The 6,124-nt window shown below is 36.6% G+C and overlaps 1 long non-coding RNA gene across 2 annotated transcripts; it reads left to right on the top strand.

The window, feature by feature from the left end:
• Window positions 1-3,614: 3,614 nt before the first annotated feature.
• LOC127096749 (uncharacterized) lies at window positions 3,615-5,375 on the top strand. Of its 2 annotated transcripts, XR_007792799.1 has the most exons (3): window positions 3,627-4,089; window positions 4,629-4,772; window positions 4,930-5,375. It is a non-coding gene; the product is annotated as an uncharacterized LOC127096749 (long non-coding RNA). The 2 variants fall into 2 exon arrangements; XR_007792798.1 differs by having other exon boundaries at window positions 3,615-4,089; window positions 4,629-5,375.
• Window positions 5,376-6,124: the final 749 nt, after the last annotated feature.

The following is a 6,124-nucleotide window of genomic DNA, read 5'->3' on the forward strand; positions in this document are numbered from 1 at the left end:
GTCTAGGAGATTCCCATAGGCATCCTTGAACTTGTCTTTGTTGTTAAAAACCAGGCGAGCTCCCAATCCTCTCAATATCTTCAAAGAAGGTTCATAAACTTGTAGCTATAAACACCTCTTCTAGTAGGATCCATTCTCTAATGATCACTCAAACAAAGACTTGTCTCTTGAATTCCCTGGAAATGTACATGCAAAAAATTAATTTCAAAATGATGTAATGATATGCAAGCATCATAGATTCAATAGTTCAGTATAATCTTGAGATTCTGAATAATTTGGCCGCATCACATAATATAAGATCGAAGGTTCGGCATGACCTAGACAGTCTGGATAACTCAGCATAAGATCAATAGTCTGATGTGATCTGAGAAATCTGAATAATAACATGTCCATGTAACTCAATATAGGATCAAAGGTCCGACGTATATAAGAGATCAATGGTATGAATGGTCTTGGTTTCATACATAAAAAACCCAATAGCCCTCTCACTGGTGTGTACTAGTCCTGAAAGGTGGTCCCTAAAAGGTCTCCTAGAGTCATCAAGTCAAATGAAAATACCCTGTCGTAGTGAATTCTCACAGGACAAAAGTACTTTCAAGTGAGTCTAGTCTGGGTGTGGTTCTCGTGACAACCCAATGCGCAAAATGCAGGCCGACACGACTATCCACGAATCTATCATGTGTGTATGCTCAAGCTCGGGTGTAGAGCTTCTCTCACATAGTATCATCCCATCCTAACAGATATGATAGATAATTTCCAGAATATAGCATATGAATATATAAAGCAGTAAAGTAATGAAATAAATAACATAAATAAAGCGAGTAAAGCAATTAAGGTAAACACCTACTCTCATAAGGAGAACAAACAAAATTGGGCTCGACTTGCTTAGGAAAGGTTCCCCGGCAGAGTCGTCAGCTGAAGCTACGCGAAGTATACCCGAGAACATCGTACGCTCAAAGATACAACAGGGTTGCCATCGAACTTTATTTATTCCCGAAGGAAAGGGAAAACATCGATAAAACCCAGGGGAAAGAGAAATGGGTAAGGAAGTCGGTTATGCAAGGGGAATGTATTAGCACCCCTAACATCCATGGTACTCCATGGGAACCGTTTTGAATGTCCTTTGCAAGAATAAGTGTTATTATCTGAAGATTACTCGCGAAAAGGGAAACGGGGGTAATATATAAGTGTGAAAAAGGTGATAAATAGATAATTATGAAAACGGTGAGAAATAGATAATTGTGCTTGCCAAGGATTTGGGCCCTCGTGCCCACATATCCTCATTCGTGCAATGAGAAAATCAAAGCTTCGTAGTTCGTGGACCTAGGACGGATGCGTTAGTTGTTTTTAATGGATAATATTAATGCTCGTGTCCTACTATCGACTAACTTGTATGCTCGAGCATGGGAGCTTTAAGCGTCTGTCTGTTTACGGTAGAATGGATGAACTCAGATCGCACTCTAGCCGTTAAACATTGTTTGCTCGCACATGGAGGCTTAAGCGTCATTCACGGTAGAACAGAAGTAACACGTTCTTTGTGAAAAGGTTTTAAACTGAAAATGAAGCCCAAAGGCAAAACTGAGTTTGATGAGGTGAGTTTGCTTTTATTCTGAAATGAGAGTCATGATTTGAATCGAAATAAAGTCTATGAATGGAGATGAATACAGTGATCAACTGAGTCATTCGTCCCGCACCCAAAGAGATTCAGAATGGGGGTATGAATTCTCCAGTCCCATTCCTTCTCCATTGCTTAAGGCTCGTATCGTACAATCCTAATCGTAGGGTTAATTTTTTTTGAGTTTATTCATAAAATGGTTTTAGTTTTACTGGGAGAACAAAAGGATAGAAATGAAACCCTAGAAGGTTGAAGTTTGATCTTCAATCTGTGTTTCAATCTGTGTAGAGAGACTTATCAATTATTCGATTGAAATTGCACTAAAGTCTATGAATAAAGGCAAATACAGTGAACACTGGGTCATTCATCCCATACCCAAAGATATTCAGAATTGGGATAGGAATCCTCCAGTCCTATTCCTTCTCTACTACTTAAGGCTCATGACGTGCAATTTGCATCATAATCGATGAGTGTTAAAGTTGAATTTCCTTGCAGCTTCCCAGGATGAAGGGTTGTCTTTGAAGAATAAAGAGGTTTGTCGATCAACTTGAATCGATTTGTGCTAAAGCCTATGAATAGAGGTGAATACGATGAGCAAACGGGTCATTCGTTCCGCACCTAAAACCTATGACTAAGCTTGAGGGATTAAGCACAGTCAAAGGATTTAGTCAATCAAAGTGTACTTTGATCAACTTAATCGGTGGGGGAAAATTGGTTGAATATGAATACAACTACTTAAAGGGTTAATGATTTGTTGGAATTATTTTCACTATGCCTAAAACTAGGAGAACATGCAAAATTTAGACTATTTCCTAATCATTCTAAACCAATTTCAATGCCTAATAAAAATCCTAAAAACTACTTATTTAACATGTTAATCTAAGTCTAATTAACCTAATCTAATTCTAATAATCCTAATTGAATTCTAATCTAATACTAATTATTTTTATTAATCCTAATTAAAATCCAATTTAACTTAAGAATCAACTAATACAAAAGTCTAAATCTAATTAATAAAATAAAGTGACAAAAAAAAACAGCAAAGAGAAAAGAAAATTGGCCTTGTTGAGAGGAAGAGGGTGTAGGCCCATCCAGACATGGTGAAATGGCCTTGGGCGTAGAGACCTACTCCCAGGCCCATTGCCATGTGCTCTGCAACATGAGGGGGTGTAGCGAATTGGAAAAGGGTGGTGTATTGGTAGAAGGGTGAACAAAGAACACCAAAACGCTTGGGCATGAAGCCCAAGTTTCCCAATACTCGGGTCCTAACCGAAAGTTTTATCTCATACCCCTACATTTATCCCTACACCCTTACATTTAATAAAAATACCAATTTTATCCTTATATATTTTAATCTAATTTTTTATTTTATTTTTATTTTTAAAAAAAAAGTGTACCGGAAGACTTTACAAAAGAGTTTCGGTTGTCATTTTTCAAGCATTTTTTCAATATTTTTTTGTATACCAGAAGACTTTGCAAAAGAGTTTCGGTAGTCAATTTTTGTGTACCGGAAGACTTTGGAAAAGAGTTCCGGTAGTCATTTTTCAAACATTTTTTAAAATATTTTTTTGTGTACCGGAAGACTTTGCAAAAGAGTTTACGGAAGACTTTGCAAAAGAGTTCCGGAAGTCATTTTCAAGCATTTTTTAAATATTTTTTATGTGTACCGGAAGACTTTGGAAAAGAGTTCCGGTAGTCAATTTTTGTGTATCGGAAGACTTTGCAAAAGAGTTCCGTACTAAATTTTCAAGCATTTTTAAAAAAAATTTGTTATACCGGAAAATTTTAAAAAAGAGCTCCGCTAGTCAATTTTTGTGTACCGGAACCATTTTGTAAAGTCTTCCTGTACACGTAAGAAAAATTAAAAAATACTACCGGAATTCTTTTGAAAACTCTTTCGATAAAATAAAATTTAAATAATATTTAAAAATAAAATAATAAATTAGTTCAAAATATATAAAGATAAAATTGGTACTTAATATAAAATGTATGGATAAAATTGATCCATGTAGAGGTACATAGATAAATGCAGACAATTTATTAAAGTTTTCGTCCTAAACAAGTGGAGAAACCCGTGCATCCAAGAACTGAATAACTTAACAATGCGCTCGAGATTTCACGTGTGTATCCCTCCTAAGCTCCAAGTCGCTCAACGAATGCATCAACGCAAATGAAATCGGTCGCGGAGCAACAATCTTCAACGCACCTTCACTTCAATCTCACGCAAACACCAGGAATCTAAACGAAAGGTCAAGAATTCAATTTCTCCATCCACAAAGAATCAAGAACGAAATGAATCTGTGTGAAATATTAACACCAGGACGGTACGAGATCGGGGTTGCGTCTGATTCGCCGGATCGAAATTCGGATTATGGACAAGCTTCGGTTGTTATGCTTGATGATGTCGTCGCGTCGCCGACGTAGACGACGCCTTCGGATTCGTGCAGACTTCCAAACTCCAATGCCGACTTCAGGTATATCTCGCTCAATTTTCGTCTTCGCTCTCCGCTTTTCTGTTATGCTTCTTCTTCACCTTCTTTCTGTTGTCATTGTCGTGCGTGCTGCGAGCTCCTTCTTCACCTTCTTGTACCTTGGATTCTTCGTGAGAGAGAGAGGCACTGAAATGCTTCTGATTCTTCTTGCGATCCCTTGTGTGTAGAGTGAAAAAAAGTACAGTAAAAAATGAATCCCCCCAAGATGATGGAGGTTGATCTGAATATATAGGGAGGAGTGAGCTAACAGAATGCTAACTCTGTCAATTCAGTTTTTTTTTTCATTTGATTCAAGTTGGTTAGAAGTTATGTAACAATGTTAGAATCAGTTAGAAGTGAAAATGAGAGTTAGTTAGGTGAAATGCATTTCTGTTATATTCAGTTATGGAAGTTAGTTAAATCTCAAATCCAAATGAAATGAAAAGGAATTTAGTGAATTTATTGTTGGGATGAAATGGTTGCAATGTTGTTTGGAGTTTGTTAATTTTGGGAATTAATTAGTGAAAATCAATTTTTTGCAGGTGGTTTTAGTGTGCTGCTAGAGTTGGATTTTGTTGTGCAGATTTTTTGTTATTGGTTATGTGAAGTTATATGACTCTTGGTTCAGTTATGAGGGAAAAGGAGATTTGGTTTGAAGGAATTGGGTTGGTTCGAAAATTATGCAGGTTGAATGTATTATGTTTTTGCTTTCATTGGCTTGCTAACAATTGAAATGTTATGTACTGAGTTATGTTAATTGGATTGTAAATGTTCAGCTCTTCTGTCATGGTCTTGAAGTTTTGTTAATGAATTGGAATTTCTGTCAAAATCCCCATTCTGCAGGTTGATGGAAGTTGGTATGTCCCAGCGAGGCGTTGAGCAAGACTTTCTCGGATCCGAAGTGGAGTCTGCTAGGTGATGTCTGAGACTAGAGTTTTTCCGTTCAATAGCACCGTCGCCGGCGCCGGTTGTTTGGTTTCTAGTTCCGGAAGCAGGATGTAGCTGCTGAGCTGAAAACACCAATCCAATTAGATTGGAACTGGCAGTTCTATTTTATCGTGACGAGAGCGTGAAGGTTTCGGTTAGAAGTTGTTAGAAGGTTGTTAATAGTTAGGGGTTTAGATGAATTTGATGAAAAGAAATGTTAGCAGTCAGTTTGGTTTATGATCTGGTAGTGAATGAGAAAATCCAAATTCTACTAATGCAGTTAGTTTTCATTGAAATTTTTTGTTATTGTTAGCTCTGTTAAACATTTTTACAAAGTTAAAATGACTTAATTCGGTTTTCAATTTTCATTCTTTGGCTGATGGTTTCATGGAAGTTCTTTGAGGTTAAATGACGTGGGCTTAAAAAGAAAAAAAATGGGCTTAACAAGAAAAAAATGGGCTTAACCAGAATTCAATAACCACAACCTATTAGTAAGATCAAAAGGTCAATTCTAAAAAATGGAATTCTAAGATTAAATCGAAATTAAAAGTCAACGATTTCTAAAGTCAATTTTCTATGAAAGGTGAAATGTATCTTAAAATCAATTCTAAACTTCCAAACTTAATTTAAACTAAAAATCAAATTGAAGCTAAAATCGACTTGAAAAAATAAATTGACCTATTGCTGACTGTAATGTTAACATGCAATGAACTGATGAATTTAACTGACACGACTTGTAAATCGGATTGAACCATGGTTGAGTGAAAATGAATGAATGTATCGATGCACCAAGAACATGTAACCAATGATCAAATGGCTAGTCAGTAATGGACCCAGAATCAACTGAGGTGTAAAACCACATGGCCACCTAATTACCAAAATACTTGACATACATTGATGATCAAGGCATGATCATGCTTGATCAAATGCCTCAAAGTCAGACAATTTACCAAGCCCGTGAAAGCGTTCACCAATGGTATACACCAATGGATTAAGGTTAGATGAATTGATCCTCCTAAAATTATGGATGAACCAAAATACCCACCAGGTACAAGCACAAGGCCATGAATCCAAGTCACATGTCCCCTTGTGTGGAACCATGCTTATTCAA

Source organism: Lathyrus oleraceus, chromosome 6 (assembly GCF_024323335.1).
Source record: "Lathyrus oleraceus cultivar Zhongwan6 chromosome 6, CAAS_Psat_ZW6_1.0, whole genome shotgun sequence".
Classification (NCBI taxonomy): Eukaryota; Viridiplantae; Streptophyta; class Magnoliopsida; order Fabales; family Fabaceae; genus Lathyrus; species Lathyrus oleraceus.